At 37.9% G+C, this 16,211-nt stretch overlaps 1 pseudogene; it reads right to left on the reverse strand.

Annotated features, from left to right (window-relative positions):
• LOC118715415 overlaps positions 1 to 16,211 on the reverse strand; it is a 37,342-nt pseudogene continuing 21,131 nt past the window's right edge.

Below are 16,211 nucleotides of genomic sequence, written 5' to 3' on the forward strand. Positions count from 1 at the left end.
TTAGGGAAGACATTCCATCTCACATAATCTCACTGACCAGGAGTGGAGCTGTTTCTTTACACAATTGTTATCCCATATGCCTATATCTGCTGCTACCATTGAATAACCTGTGTTCAGGTTCACAACCACACGTTGACGTGATTCCGAATACTCTGCTTGAACTTTAGTGTTTCCTGAAGATCAAAACCAGAATTCTGAGCAAGAACCTTGGGAATAATTAGTAAATGAACTTCAACCAATCCTGGACTTCAAGTTGGGTCCTGCTCTTTAAACTAGGCTTATATTTAGTCAGGCTTCTGCCATTGCCACTTCTACTGCACCTGGAAGTACATAGCCATCATCAATAGCATTTTATTAATAACAGTCCTCAATCCATCTCTTATTGCATCTTTGATTTGAGTGAATGCATGCTTATTTGGTCCTTGGAGCAAGGGTTGTTACATTTCTCAATAAAGATGAACTTCTCTTCTCTACTCACACAAGTCTTGCTTGTCCAAAAACAATCAGGATTTAGGTCATCAAAAAAATTTAAAGCTACACCACCATGAGCAAGAGTCAACATTTCCATATTTATCCTTTTAGCTCTGTGCAGAGCTACTCCACCTTCTTTTGCAAGAGCACCTAAGGAAAATGGGTCAATTCTCTTTTGTTTAATAACAACAAATCCTTTATCTGAGTCATCACAGGCTTTCCTTTTCAGTTCTATCATTTTTTAACTCTATAGTCAATGAATTTTCTTTCAGCTTTTACTAGTTACTTTCTCTTCAGTGCTCTTATATAAAAAAGCCAGGATTCACTTCTGACACATTGCATGTGAAGATTATTTTCTCTTTTTTTCATCTCAGGATGCCATGCCCGATGGTCCAAAACAAGACCCTTATTTAGTTTGTATCAGTTTTAGATTTATATTTCATCTCCATGATCTCAACCACGAGATCATGGTTCATCTTATTTTTTACTGGTCAATATGGAGTCAACTACAGCCTCTGTTAAGACATCAGCAAATTCGGCAGAGATGTTCTGGCCACATCTGTGCATATTTGATTTGTTCCCAAAATTAAAGTGCCTTTTCATTTGCAGCTTCAAATTCTTTTGTTATTATTTTGAGATAAAGACCTTCATAAATGTAAAAATCCACCTGTTTCAGCAGTTTTCCAATTGGAGGTGGTGCCATACCCAGTGATGTCATCCTGGATTGTTGCTCTGTTTGCTACTAAGGAGGCTGTTGGGCGTTAAATTTGTACTTAATGAAGAAGCACTTAGCTATTTATAATAATAAAAGAGAAATATGCCAATTAGACTGAATGTCCTTCCTGATGAAGCTGGGCTGGAGGGAAGCCAGCTTGGGTTCCGGGTGCCAGAGCGAAGCTGGTACTGGCAGCCAGGGGAAGGAAGGCCTACTCTTGCACACATTTTCGTGCATTGGGGCTCTAGTCCTTAATAAGCTTGATGTCTCCAGCACTAAAAAAAGCATATTCATTATGCCCCTAGGCCCCAATTTGGTCCACAACACATCCTACAACCCCCTGGCCCATGCTAACGTTGACTGCCAACATGTTTGGGCTCAGGCCACCTTGGCTTTGGGGTTCAGGGTCATGGCTGCTAAAGCTGAGCCAGCAGAAGAGGAAGAAACCAGGAACAAAGAATGCTTAAAGCTGGTTCAGCGACATAAAATTTTATTGACTTCTCCTTAAATAACTGTAGATCTGCTTTTTCACTGGTTACTGTGTGTCCTGATGTCCTCTTAGATAGAACATATCCAGGCCCCAGTTCCTCATCATTCATCTCCCAAATAGCATTTTTAAAACTTTCTAATTTCTATTAGTTCTTTCTGTTACCTAGGCTTGTAACAGCACACACATGAGCTGCCTAATTCGGTTCTTTTCCTTCAAGTCTTTCAACATACAATTACCAGATTATCTTTTCTAAATCAAAGGTTGGATTAAAAGCTTTATTTAAAAACCTAAAATGTCTCCATTATCAATCAAGTTCAAATTTTGTAGCTCAGCAATTAGATTCCCCCCCCCCCCAATATTTACCTTCATCCTTGCAATTACATCTTTTGTAATATCAATACAAAGATGTAATGATATTACATCTTTGCAATATCCTTATTTACATACTGGAAACTGAGACTTGAAAAATTTTCTTTATTGGTCCATAATTACAAAGTCCACAGAGTCAATACTTAGCTGGAAACTTGCTCAGACTCCATTGTGACGTCTTTCAGTACATTATTCACTTGTATTACATTTGTTAATTCAGAAATCTCTTTTTGTCCAAGTCCTTGATAAAATGGTTCAATGGAAAAAAAATAGACTTAAAGTCAAACCAATCCCTACTTGTATTCTGGCCGTGGCATTTCTTGGCTTCTTCTAGCTGGCCCTAGGGTACCACCATCTGCCTCTGGTTCAGAACACAGCAGGGTGATAGAAAGAAGAGCTGAAGAAGAGAAGTGCAAGGGGCAAGTACCTGCTATCTTTTAAGGAAGATATTATACTTGGAAACTGCACCCTAGCCTTCAGCTACATCTTATAACCTAGTCAAAAAACCAACCTAGCTTCAAGGGAAGTTGGAGCTTATTTCTTTAACTGTGTGGCTGTGAGCCCAACTAAAAATCGAAGGGGAATAGATTGGGAGAGCTTTTTATGCCATCTAATCATAATGGACATTTCATTCCTTTTCACTACATTTTCCTTTTTCTGGTTACAATACCCTGTTCTTCCTCTGGCACCATCCTTTCCATCTCACAATCTATGGCCTATAGATGAATCTTATTCTATACTCCAGTGAAGGACAAATGCTCCAAGTGTAGCCCATCGGAGATGGGGGTGTGATTCAGGCTAAACGCACCAAATAAGAGTGAATCCTGAGACTTTGTTGAAGGAAGTGGCAAAGAGAAATGCCCTTCCTGCCACAGCCTTGAAGCTATGAGAGGGTATCCTGGAGGTCTTCAGAGTCTAAAGCCATTGCAGGGAGAAACAGAACTGAGAAAGGGGGAGAGAGAAAGGGAAAGAGAGAAGAGAGAGAGAGAAAGAGAGAGATCCTGATGACATCACTTGAGTCTTTGGATCAAGCTCTGCTGAAGGCTGGTATCTACCAGTGGATGTTTTATTTACATACAATAAATTTCTCATTTTCCTTGAGCCCTTTGGAGTAGGGTTTTCTGCTCTTCATAGTGTGCTAAATTAACAAAGATTCAATAAATAGTCATTAGTAAGATATTCATCTTTGAATTTCCCACACCAGCACTTTGTACATAATGGATGCTTTAGAATTAATGACTGGGAGAGTAAAAAAATAAGTGACTGAGACTTAGGGCAACCCCATGAAACTAGAAGAATTTTATTAATTTCTTTATTCCAAATACTTCCTCTAACCATGTTTACTTTCAGAAGTCACAATTATTTTAAAAAAATAGTCCAGATGGCATGGGATGGTTTTCAGAGCTTTTTGCAAGACCTTGAAAAGAAACCAGGAAGGGACGATCTCCCCAGTTCCGGTCAGGCTTTGCCCATATGTGAAAGCAGAATCGTTCCCACATAGTTTCCAGCTAAAATTTTATTTTCACTAATCATCTGTTGCCCATCTTCCCGGTGATGGCATGCTGTGAGGGCACCATTTCAGGGTCACCAGATGGTGTCCTCATGAACAGTTCCTATGCAGGTCCCCTGAAAGGAGACAGGCCAAACAATTGAGCAACAGGCCCTTCAGTACAGCAAAATATGGAATTAATCAAACACTTGTTACTTATTCCCATTTTGGTTCCAAAACAGATTTGAGTAGGCTTTTAATAAAAGGCACATATCTACAATATATTTATTAAAACCAGGATAAAATAATAAGTAGCATACAATAAAGGGTGACTATATCTATTAATTACAAAAATTTTTATTAATAGCTACACTGATGGGAGCTTACGATTGATGTGGTTAAGGCACTTAACTTCTTATAAATTCACTTAATTCTCATAAGAGCTGTATGATGGAGTTCCTATTATTATTTGCATTTCATGATAATGAAACTAAGTACAAAGGTTGAGTGATCAGCTCATGGTTATATATCAGTAACAGATATATATATATATATATATATATATATATATATATATATATATATATATCTTATGGCTGAACCAGGATTTGAACCCAGTCTAATTCAGGACAAAGTTAGAGAAGAAATGTTGTTTTAGAGTTCATCAGCCAGAGTTTGAATCCCTTCTCTTCCTCTTTAGTAGCTAATGACCTTGACAAGTTGCTTAACTTCTTTAATTGTGTTGGGTTATTTATTTATCTGTAAAATGGGGATAATGATACTTATCTCCTGGGATTGAGGTGAAGACGTCATGTGTAAAGATGTGTGGTACAGTGAGTGGGACAAAGTAAATGAGACATAATGCTGTACTCTACATGTAACCTTTTGTTATCTCCTTTTAAATAATACTCTGAGAGGACCTGAAGACACTCCTCTCTCGAGAAGACATACAAACAACCAACAGATATATGAAAAGATATTCAACCTCTCTGGCAATTAGAGAAATTCAAATCAAAGCTACAATGAGATACCACCTCACACCTGTTGGAGTGGCCATTATCAACAAGACAAGCAATCACAAGTGTTGGAGAGGTTGTGGGAAAAAGGGAACCTTAATTCACTGTTAGTGAGAATGTAGATTTAGTACAACCACTATAGAAATCAGTCTGGTGATTCCTCAAAAAATTAGAAATAGAGCAACCATTCCACCCAGAAATCCCTCTCCTAAGTGTATATACCCCCCAAAATAGAAATCATGTATTCACAAAATATATACACTCTTATGCTCATTGCAGCAATACTCACGGTGGAAGACATGGAAACAACCAAAGTGTCCTGCAATAGAGGACTGAATAAAGAAGTGTGGTACATAAACACAATGGAATACTACTCAGTCATAAGAAGGGATGAAATACCATCATTTGCAACAACTTGGATGGATCTTGAGAACATTATGCTAAGTGAAATAAGTCAATCAGAAAAAGCTAAGAACCATATGGTTTCACTCATATGTGGGATATAAAACTGAAACTCATGAACACAGAGGTGTGGTGGCATGGTATTACCAGACAGAAGGGGATGGGGTTGGGTCCTAATATATAGTGACAGGAGAAGATTTGACTTTGGGTGGTGAGCACATGGTGCAAAACCCAGATCTTATAACATAGAAACCTACACCTGAAACCTCATTCCAATATATTTAACATAAAATAAAATAATGAATACTCTCATAATGTTCAGATAATCTAACATTATGTAAATGTTAGATTATTAGCTATGGAACCATGAATATTTTTCTCCTTTCCAACCAATGTCATTTTCAAAAGATATAATCCATCTCTCACTGTTTCGTTTTGGTGACATTGCTAAGGTTGTACCCCTAAGGGAATGACAAAACTACAAAAAATTAAGAGGAACATTCCAGGGCTTCAAACTAGACAAAAGAGAGTAGTTTATAGCATGTGAGCTAATAACATGGAGCAGATAGAATGTCCATTTTCCTTCCTGCGTATGCAAATCCTCAATAAAGCTCATCAAATACAAAAGTATGGCCCAGCTCCCCTGCACTGTCTGCTTTTGAAATGAACTCCTCTTTGTGTTAGGCAAATAAATAACAAACTCCCTCTCCCTCTCTGCCTGTCCTCAGAACTGTAAGAAAGAAAGAGTGACATTGTAATTCAGGGCTGCTGACACAAAGAAAAGTTGGGGCACCAAAGCTGCCGAGCCAGTGATTATGTGGAAGAATGGCCCTTTTACAGAAATCACTACGGGATGTCCCCGCTGGCCTGAAACGGCAGGTATGTTGTTGTGTTATGGAAGGATACAATGATATGTAACAGGCCTCTGCTCAAGTACCTGAAAAGCTTTAAATTCAAGCATGGTGTGTGTGTGTGTGTGTGCGTGTGCGTGTGCGTGTGTGTGTGTGTGTGTGTGTGTAAGTTAAATTTAAAAAATGCAGTGGGGGGGAAATGATATACCTTTTAGATTAAATTCTGTTTCTGCAAACCTAACATGAGAGCTGTCCGTTTTATGCCATTGGGAGCATTGCTGAAAGGTCAAAATGTCAAGCATGAGCACATGGGCTCAGGATTCAGAGCACCTTTCCCCTTCTTGCTGGAAACTGGATCTTAATTAGACTTCACAGGTCCCAAGCTCGAATTACTTGTTAATCTAATAGACTGCTTTCTTTTAGGGATAAAAAGTAAAAACAATTTCCAGTGAGACCCTGACTTGATGCTTCTACCAAAGGGAGGCAGAGTCACCAGTATGCAGTTTGAGGTTCATGGAAGCTTGCTCAGTTCAAGGTGTTAAATGAATGTTTCACCTCTGCTTTTTCCTCTCTTTCTTCTCTCTTCTCCATTTTTTCTTGTTTTATACTTTTCTTTCTTCAATTCATCTTTCTCTCCCTGTCTTTCTTTTTACTTCCTTCCCCCCCCCCTTTTTTTAAGAGAGAGGAAGATAGATAGATAGCACTAACATGAGAGAGACAAATCAATCAGTTGCTTCCCATATGCATCCAGACTGGGGGTTGAATCTGCAAACTGGATATGTGCCCAGAACAAGAATTGAACCTTTCACCTTTTGGTGTACAGGATGACTCCCATCAGCTGAGCCAAAATGGCCAGGGTCTCCTTCCTTTCTTTCTATATTCCGTTTTTAATGTCTCCCTTTCCTTACTTTTGAAGTTTCCTCTAATTTTATTGCGCATCTAGGGGAAGCAATTAAGAGGTTGGGGAGAAACCCAAGTGCTGTGGTTTGAATGTCTGTGCCCCCCCCCCCAATCAAGTTACTTAAAGTGATTATATTAGAGGTGGGGCCTTTTGGGAGGTTAGGAGAGTGGAGCTCTTATGAATAGGATTAATATTCTTCTAGAAGAAGCTCCTGAGAGCTAGCTTGTCCCTTCCTTTACCTTCTGAGGAAACAACAAAGAGAAGTCTGTGACTCAGAAGAGAATCCCCTACTCACCCATGCTGCACCTTGATCTTTGACTCTAGCCTTCAGAATGGTGAGAAATAAAATTTATGTTGTTAATAAGCTACCCAGTTGGCCAGTTGGGGTGGCTCAGTGGTTGAGCATCAACCTATGAATCAGGAGGTCATGGTTTGATTCCCAATCAGGCCATATGCCCTGATTGTGGACTGGATCTCTAGTGTGGGGTGCGCAGGAGGCAGCTGATCAATGATTCTCATCATTGATGTTTCTATTTCTCTCTTCCTCTTCCTTTCTCTCTGAAATAAATAAAACCATATTTAAAAATAAAATAAGCTACTCAGTCTATGGTAGTTTGTTACAGCAGCCCAAATAGACTAAGACACCAAAAATCAACTTGAGATCCAGGTCATGCTAACCATTTACCAAGTTTAAATTAAATACAGCCCTTCCTCAAGCTAATTCCATTAGCGAGACACGCCATGGCATGTCCCTCAAGATCAACATTCCTGGTGACAAAATAAAGCACAATGAGGTATGATTTTATTATATCCGGTGACACACATGAATGATTAGGAAAAACCCCAAAACGTTCTTTTTTCTTTAAAAGCTTTCCAGTTCTTGGAATTAATACAAATTTATTGCAGCTGATGGGTTGGACTCCTAGGTTTTCCAGTGCCTCTAATTCAAAACATCTAAAGTTAAGCGTATTTTCTAGCAGAGGTAGGTTTGACAATGTGCCAAAGGCAGACAAATCATGTCAATACTATGTTTTAGTAAAAGGCTTGAATGCAACTTTTTCTATTGCCATGTGGTCCCAATTCACAAGAAAAAAAAATGCTATAGAAAGAACACGGTGATTTCACAAACTGGACTCACTCTACAAATCTACCCAGTTTTCTTGGATTTCACGACTCCCTGCTTCAGGACTGACACGGCCCTGTTAGTACGAGGCGGACCCCGGGACTGCCAATATCTGAGTGATGTGTTTTTACCTCCAGTGCAGAAAGCTACTGCAAAGGCATGCTTAGACATTGCAGGAGTTTGTGGAGGTATTTTGGAAGAAAGCCATTTTAAAAGGGTAGGCAATCTTCCGAGGTTGCGCTGGCTTGCCAGAATGCTACTCCATTTCATCTTAAAAATAATATTTTGATCCCAGACCATACCATGTTTCTGGCTAAATGTTTCCCTTAACAAGCTTTATGCAAATTACCATACACAGTCACATACTGTTTGCAGCTGATTCCATTTTTAGCAACGTCCAAAGGAAGAAGGAATCTCAGAACAGTGAGTGTATTTGATATGCCTGATACTCTGCTCTCAGAAGGTCAACTCCACACAAGCCTTCCCCACAGGCCAGCATTCCTGAGAGCTCTTCAAACAGCTCCCTCCTGCTTGAAAACCCTCCAGGGTCTGCCGAGTTTCCCCTCCCTGGGCCCCAGCCCCTCCCCCTGCAGGTCTAGAAGGAAATCTAGATGGTTCAGCATTTTGGCTGGCTTTGTTCCCCACGGTCCCCCTTCCATCTGTGATGGAGGCCTGCTAATTTGTTAGTTTCAGCAGTGAAGCTGGAGAAGGAGAAAGCAGAGTGACAACTGCGGCAGCAGTGTGTGTGTGTGTGTGTGTGTGTGTGTGTGTGCGTGTGCCTAGCTCAGGCTGTTTGGAATTATTTTTGCATAAAATCACAAGGTAAGGCAAATTTCAGTTTAGGGAAGAAACAGTGCCTGAGCATCAATTGTGCTAGCTCTGTGGTCGGCCACATGTGGCTCTTTGGCCCCTTGTGTGTGGCTCTTCCACAAAATACCACGGCCTGAGCGAGTCTATTTTGAAGAAGTGGCATCAGAATAAGTTAACCAGATGTCCCGATTTTTAACAATTTGTCCCTCGTCTCATGGAGTTTTTAAAAAGTCCCAATTTTTGGAAAAAATGCACGACAAGCTAGGGAATGGCAGGTGAACAGGAAGGGAATACAGTGGTGCCTCACACAACGAACTTAATTCGTTCCAGGAGCAAGTTTGTTATGCGAAAAGTTCATTATGTGAAACGTGTTTTCCCATAACAATACATGTTAAAAAAAATAATTCGTTCTGTAGCATAAAATATGCTAAGATGACATAAAAAAGATAAATTTTTTGTTATTATTTTTATTTAGATACATCTAAAAACATAATTTTTTTTAAAAAAAAACACACATTTTTTTAATTTTAAGACAGACTAAGTAGAGTCTACCGAATCTTGCACATCTTCATCCATTTTCTGCTTTTTGGCCGATGGTTTCATGAAAAACCTGTCCAAAGTCGTTTGTTTTTCTCTTTTCTCCAACATCTGCCGGAAATAACGGACAAGAGTATCGGAGTAAAGATCGTTGATCCTGTTTGCTTCAGCTGAATCCGGATAGTGGGCATTGCTAAACTCCTGAACTGCTTTCCATTTGACCAGGATGTTCTTGATGTCAGCAGTTGGGATTGGTTGATTGTTTGATTGTTGCTCCTCGTTATCAGATGACGCTTCCCTTTGAGCATTGTCCTGTTGCTGGACCAGAAGTGCTTGGAGCTCTTCAGTTGTCAGCTCTTCTTCGTGTTCCTCAATAAGCTCCTCTACATCCTCTTCCTCTACCTCTAATTCCAACCTTTGGGCCACTGTGATGATGTCCTTCACCACTTCTGTGCCATCAACTACTGCTTCTTCCTGGGTCCACGAAGGCACAAGCATCTTCCAAGCAGAAATGAGGGTCCTTTGTGACACTTCTTCCCAGGCCTTCTGTATAAGTCGTATTGCCATAAGGACATCAAATTTCTCCTTCCAAAACTTTCGGACAGTCATATTGTCTCCACCAAACTCGCATTCTTCAAACACCTTATTAAAGAGGGCTCTAGTGTAGAGTTTTTTAAAGTTCGCAATAACTTGCTGATCCATTGGCTGAAGAATGGATGTGGTGTTTGGTGGCAAATACTGCACCTTGATAAAAGGATAATTTTCCTGCAATATTTCCTCTAGGTCTTTTGGGTGAGAAGGGGCATTGTCAAGTATCAGAAGGGCTTTGAGCGGCAGTTCTTTTTCCTGCAAGAATTTCTTCATGGCAGGAGCAAAGGTTTCCAGAATCCATTCGTTGAAGATAACTTGGGTCACCCAGGCTTTTTGATTGGACTTCCACTGGATGGGCAGTTTGGACTTAATAACGTTATTTTTCTTGAAAATTCTTGGATTTTCAGAGTGATAAACCAATAGAGGTTTGATCTTGAGGTCTCCGCTGGCATTAGACGAAAACATAAGGGTAAGTCTGTCCTTCATGGCTTTGTGTCCTGGCAATTTCTTCTCCTCTTTTGTAATGAAGGTTCTGCTCGGCATTCTTTTCCAGAAAAGACCCATTTCATCGGCATTGAACACTTGTTGTGGGCAGTATCCTTCATCCTTAATACATTTTTGAAAGTTAATAGAGAACTTTTCTGCTTCTTTCTTGTCAGCACTGCCAGCCTCACCATGCATAGTAACGCTGTGGATTCCACACCTTTTCTTAAATCTAAAAAACCACCCCCTGCTGGCTTTGAATTCTTCTTCATTATCTTGATTGCTGCTACTTCCAGGGACGTTTTTCTTTAGATTGTCATAAATTCTCTTGGCTTTGTGACAGATAATATCTTGGGTTGTTACATCACCTTTCACCTGCCTGTCCTTAATCCAAATCGCTAATAGCCTCTCCATTTCCTCGTGGATTGAAGACCTATGTTTTTCATGAAATAGTTTTGATACTCCTTTGGCTACTTTGGCTGATTTGATTGCATCCTTATTTGTCAAAATGGTGAAAATGGTGGTCTTGCTGAGGCCAAACTCTTTGACGAGGTCACACTGTTTTACCCCACATTCACTCCTAATTATTTCCTGTTTCATTTCAACAGAAATCACCTTCCTGCTTTTTTTAGAAGCCATGATATAAAAAAATATTGAGTTTAACTTAAAAGGACGACTGCCGTGATACGTGCGTGATTTAATTCGTAATGAAGAACGATTGGCGCGATAGGTGCTTAAGTTAAGCGCAGTGACTAACGACTGCCTGCAGTGCCTGCGCGGAAGGATGCAATACATCGGCAGCGATCGTGGAAGCTCGGGCAAAGCGGTCGTGGAAGCTCGGGCAAAGCGGTCGTGGAAGCTCGGGCGACTTCGTTGTGTGAAACGAAGTTCGTTGTACGAATCATGAAATGAAGTTCGTTGTGTGCAGCGTTCGCTGTGCGAGGCGTTCTTTATGCGAGGCACCACTTATGGTTTTTGGCGGCCCTGTGGCTATTTAGCCAGGATATAAGTTTTATATTATTTTTGTTAATTTTATAATGTTAAACTTTAATAGTAACAAATAATTGTTGAGAACTGATTATTGAGAACTGCTTATCAAAGTTCACAACGATGAAAACGTTTTGCAACTGTCTCTCAGACGATACACATCGTACTGCGTGCTAGTAAGCTAGTTAAACAAGTGATGTCATTACAAATCAGCTATTCAGATAATTTAGGTAAGGAATTTATTTATTTATTTCATAAATACATAAATTTTCTTGAAGTTAGCAGACAGTATTCGTATTATTTATATTTTATAGTGGCAGCAAAGTCTAGCGCCAGCCTTGAAAGTGACACTTATGACTTAGGTTACAATTAAGTGTTGAAATTTTGAAAGCCATTCTATGTGTGAAATATAATTTAACAAATTCTTGTGAAAAATTTCATGACTTTTTAAACAAAGACAGCAATCTACTAAAAAAATTCACTCAAATGAGAAATATGCCAAAGAATAAAATAATACTATACATAATTTTTTTATTTATTATATTTGTAAATTGTACATATGTTGAAGTTTTAAAAAATATATTGCAATACTATTTTTGCATTCTATGAAAATTTTTGTTGCTCCATATAAACCAAATTTTTAATCAAGACTCCCTCACTCCCCTCCCCCCTCCTCTCGTAATTGGTGTCCCGCTTTACCAATGTTAAAATCTGGTCACCTTACATTAAAAGAAGTTTAAGTTTTAAAAACTTGGCTCTCAAAAGAAATTTCAATCATTGATATTTGGCTTTGTTGACTAGTGAGTCTGCCGACCACTGTCCTAGCTTATACTTGAAACCTTTTACAATGGAACCTTGCTTCTCAAACTTATTTCATTCTGGAAGGCTGTTCAAGACGTGATTTGTTCAAAACCAAATCACTTTTCCCCATTAGAAATAATATAAGTTGAATGAATCCATTCCAGATTCCTCAATGATCACCTATTTTAACCTTTCTTATATACAGTACATGTCTAATGTACTATTTCATCTATAAATAAATACTTCCTCTCTTAAATTTATCGAACCATCCCCTCTTAGCCTTAAAGGAATCACTTGCAGCACGCATTCCAGGGTGTCTTTCAGATCAGCGTACAGCATCTTTACTTGCCACATATCGCTGCCTCAGAAATGTCAGAGGCTAACTGCTCTTTGTTTATCCAAATCAACAATCTTTTCTCTACCTCTGCAATTGCCTGTGATCATTGTTTCTTTCACACCCTTAGCAACATTAGTACTCAAGATGGCCTCTTTATGTTTTAAAATTGTGCTAATCTTGCTTTTTCCAGCAACAAAAGCATTCTCTTCTTTGTTTCCCCGAGAGCCATCTTTATGTCATGCTGAGGTATCAGCATGAAAGGGTTGTCAGGTCAAAAACTAAAGTTTGGTTGACAACTGAGACTTTTTTCTCTGAACAATTTGGTTGAGAACAGAATTGTTCAAAATGGGAGACGTTTGAGAATTGAGGTTGAACTGTATATGCTAACTGGAAGCTTCACTCTTTTTTTGTAATTTTATTATGAAATATTACATACATACAAAAGAGTGAATTGTATGTCAATTATAACTAAAACATAAAAATATGTGTTTAAAAAGTAAAAAAAAATGAATATAATAAAATGAATATAAATATGTCAATGAACATATTTACATATTCAGTTTTGTGTGTCTATATGTATATGTAACCTAGAGCAAAAAGAAAAATAAGGGAACACCCACATTCATAGCACACAGCAAAAGAAATAAAAGCTAGAAAAAAAGATAAATTTCTTCATACTTTTGACACACCTCCAGTTCAATTCTTCCCCCTTCTTTCTAATGCTTACAACTTTCATTTTGTTGTACTTCACTATACATATAAGTATTCCTGAACAAGCATTGATATATTTATATGTTTTTAGAAATCGCATAAACAGAATGCTTAATTGGGTTGTCTGCAACATACTGTTTCCACTCCATATAATTTTTATATTCACCTGTGCCAATCTATCCTATATAATAAAAGACTAATATGCAAATTGTCCCCTCAGGAGTTTGATCAACTAGGAGTTTGACTGCTCACTATGACGTGCGCTGATCATGAGGGGGCGGCACAGAGCAAAGGCAGCCAGGGAAAGGAAAGCCACAATCAGCCCTGATTGCTGGCCAGGTCTAGAGATCAAACCTGTGCACAAATTTTGTGCACTGAGCCTCTAGTGTTGTATATATTATGAATGTAGCTGAACGTAGTATGAATTAATGCAGTTCACTTTCACCTCTATAGAACATTAGATGCTATGGCTGCACACTACCCATTCTACTGTTTTATAGACAGTAAGCTCTTTCTAATTATGCTGACTAACATGAGCATTGCTTCTGTGAACATTCTCCTACCTGCCTCCTGGTGTCCACATGCACAAGTTTCTCTAGAGCACAAAATATATGTGAAAGAGGGAGGGTCATGGCTTACGTCTAACACCAGTTTTACTGCCTAAGACCTGTGCTTTCCAACGTGGTTGTACGTGTGCACATATGATATATGAAAGACTGGGCCGACCCATAGCCTCACCAACATTTGGTGTTGCCAGACTAGAATGTTTGCCATTCTGAGGTGTAGGAAATAGAACATTGTTAGGATTTTAATTTGTGCTGTTCTGAATACTAATAAGCCTGAATACCTTTTCATGTTTATTGCCACTTGTTTTATTATTTTTTTACTTTCTTTTTTTGAATTCATACCTTTTGGCTGTTTTTTCTCTGTTTTTTTTTTTTTTTTTTTTTTTTTTTTTTTTTTTTTTTTTTTTTTTTTTTTTTTTTTTTTTTTTTTGTCTTTTACTTGTTAATCTATAGTAATTAAAAAAACAACAGCACTATGTTCAGATACTAACACATTATTGTTATTACATGTGATAAACATCTTTTTTTACCTTTTTTTTGAAGCCCCTTGATAACAGAACTTTTTAATTTTAATTACCAACATTTTTGGTTAAAGTTTTTATCTTATTTAAGGAATTATGTCTAACAACAAAATTAAAGATACTCTATTTGTAGCCTAAAAATTTTAAAATTTTGTTTTTATACTTACGTTTTTAAAACATCTGCAACTGGATTTTATACATGGCGTGGGAAGGAATGCATAGTCTATGTCCCGTGTCATATACCAGGTTTCTATATATGTGGGGTTCTATATTATATTCTACTCTATGTTCTATATTATTTTCCATCAGTCTATTTGCTGCACATGCCAAGATCATGTTCTTAACTATTAAAGCTGAGCAATAAGTCATGGTTTTTGTAGTCTTCTTGCTTTGTAATTTTTTCCTGGGCGTATAGTTACCATTCTTAACCTTTTGTGCCTTTACATAAATTTTAGAATCAACTTGTCACTAAGAACCCTACAGAAATTTTTATTAGAATTTTATCTCATCTATAAATCAATTTGGAGAGAATGGGCATATTTATAATATTGAGTATTCGGATCATTGAACATGCTTCCTTCATTCCCTTGTCTCTCTTTCCCTCTTCTTTTCTTCTCACATCCCCTTCCCCATAGGCAAGCATGCTAATTTGTTTGATGTAAATCTTTTCATTTGTATGTGTTTTTGCAATATATGCTTTTGCATGTATTTTAATTTCTGTATGCTATCTTTTCTTACTTTCTTCTGAGTCTCAGTTCTGTTTTACAGATACATTTAAAGTGCTTATATGCATATCTAGACAGTTCTTGCTACTTGCTGCATAGAACTTCATCCTCTAAAGCTACCTTATTTTACCTATTCACTCCCAGTTAGGGGTACCCAGATTACCTTCAACTCACTCCAACCCTTTATATAGACATAAATAGTGGTTCCAAGAATGGCTTCAAAAGGGGGTGTAGGTGAATTTCTTTGGAGGGCACTACACTCAGAGGCAGAAATGTTGTGTCACAGAGCATGCCTATGATTAACAGGACCCCGTTCTGACAGATTACTCCCCAGTTGGTGTAGTACATAGTTCCTAATCTTTACCTTCCTGTTGCATTCTCTAACTTTCCAATCTTATAAAGCATTTTTAGTGTATCGATATTTAATCTGCATTTTCCTTGTAACCAATGACTTTGAGACTCTTGGCATGCATATTTGCATTTTAGGTTTCCTTTTCTGTCACTTAGTTGTTTGTATTGAATGACAATTTTCCTATTAAGGTTACTTCTTTCTTATTGATTTACAATAATATTCTTACATATTCTCAATATTAATTTCTTATCTGTTTTAATCATTCCAAGTATCTTCTTTTATAACATAAGTCTATTAAATTCATAGTTTTCTATGCTGAACATAAGTTTTTTATTTTAAATATTTATTTACTTTTCAGTAATACTGAGATATAATTGACAAATAACATTGAATTAGTTTAAGGTATGAAATATAATTTGATATATAGATGTATTGCAAAATAATCACAATTAGTTAACACCCATCACCTCACATAATTACATTTTTTTTCTTGTGATAAAAACTTTTAAGAGCTACTCTCTTAGCAACTTTAAAATATGCACTATAGTATTGCTAGCTATAGTTACTATATTGTACATTCATCCCCAGAAGTTATTTATCTTATAACTTGACTACCTTCACCTGTTACCCCACCCCTGTCTCTGGCAATTGCTAATCTGTTCTCTGTTTCTATAAGTTTTCTTAGATACAACATTAATTGAGAGTGTACAGTAGAGTTGACTTATGAACGACACAGTTTTAAACAATGTGGGTCTACTTATATGCAGATTTTTTCAATAAACACAGCCAGCCCTCCATATCCACAGGTTTCAGATCTGTGGATTCAACCCACTGCTGATTGAAAACAGTATGTTCAGTTTGAGGTTGGGAATCTGTAACTGGGTGGGCCAACTATGGAGAATCCCCGGATTTTGATATCTGCAGGGGATCCTGAAATCACTCCCCAGTGGATTCCAAGGGCCT

The sequence above is a fragment of the Pipistrellus kuhlii genome, unplaced genomic scaffold (assembly GCF_014108245.1).
Source record: "Pipistrellus kuhlii isolate mPipKuh1 unplaced genomic scaffold, mPipKuh1.p scaffold_m20_p_1, whole genome shotgun sequence".
Classification (NCBI taxonomy): domain Eukaryota; kingdom Metazoa; phylum Chordata; class Mammalia; order Chiroptera; family Vespertilionidae; genus Pipistrellus; species Pipistrellus kuhlii.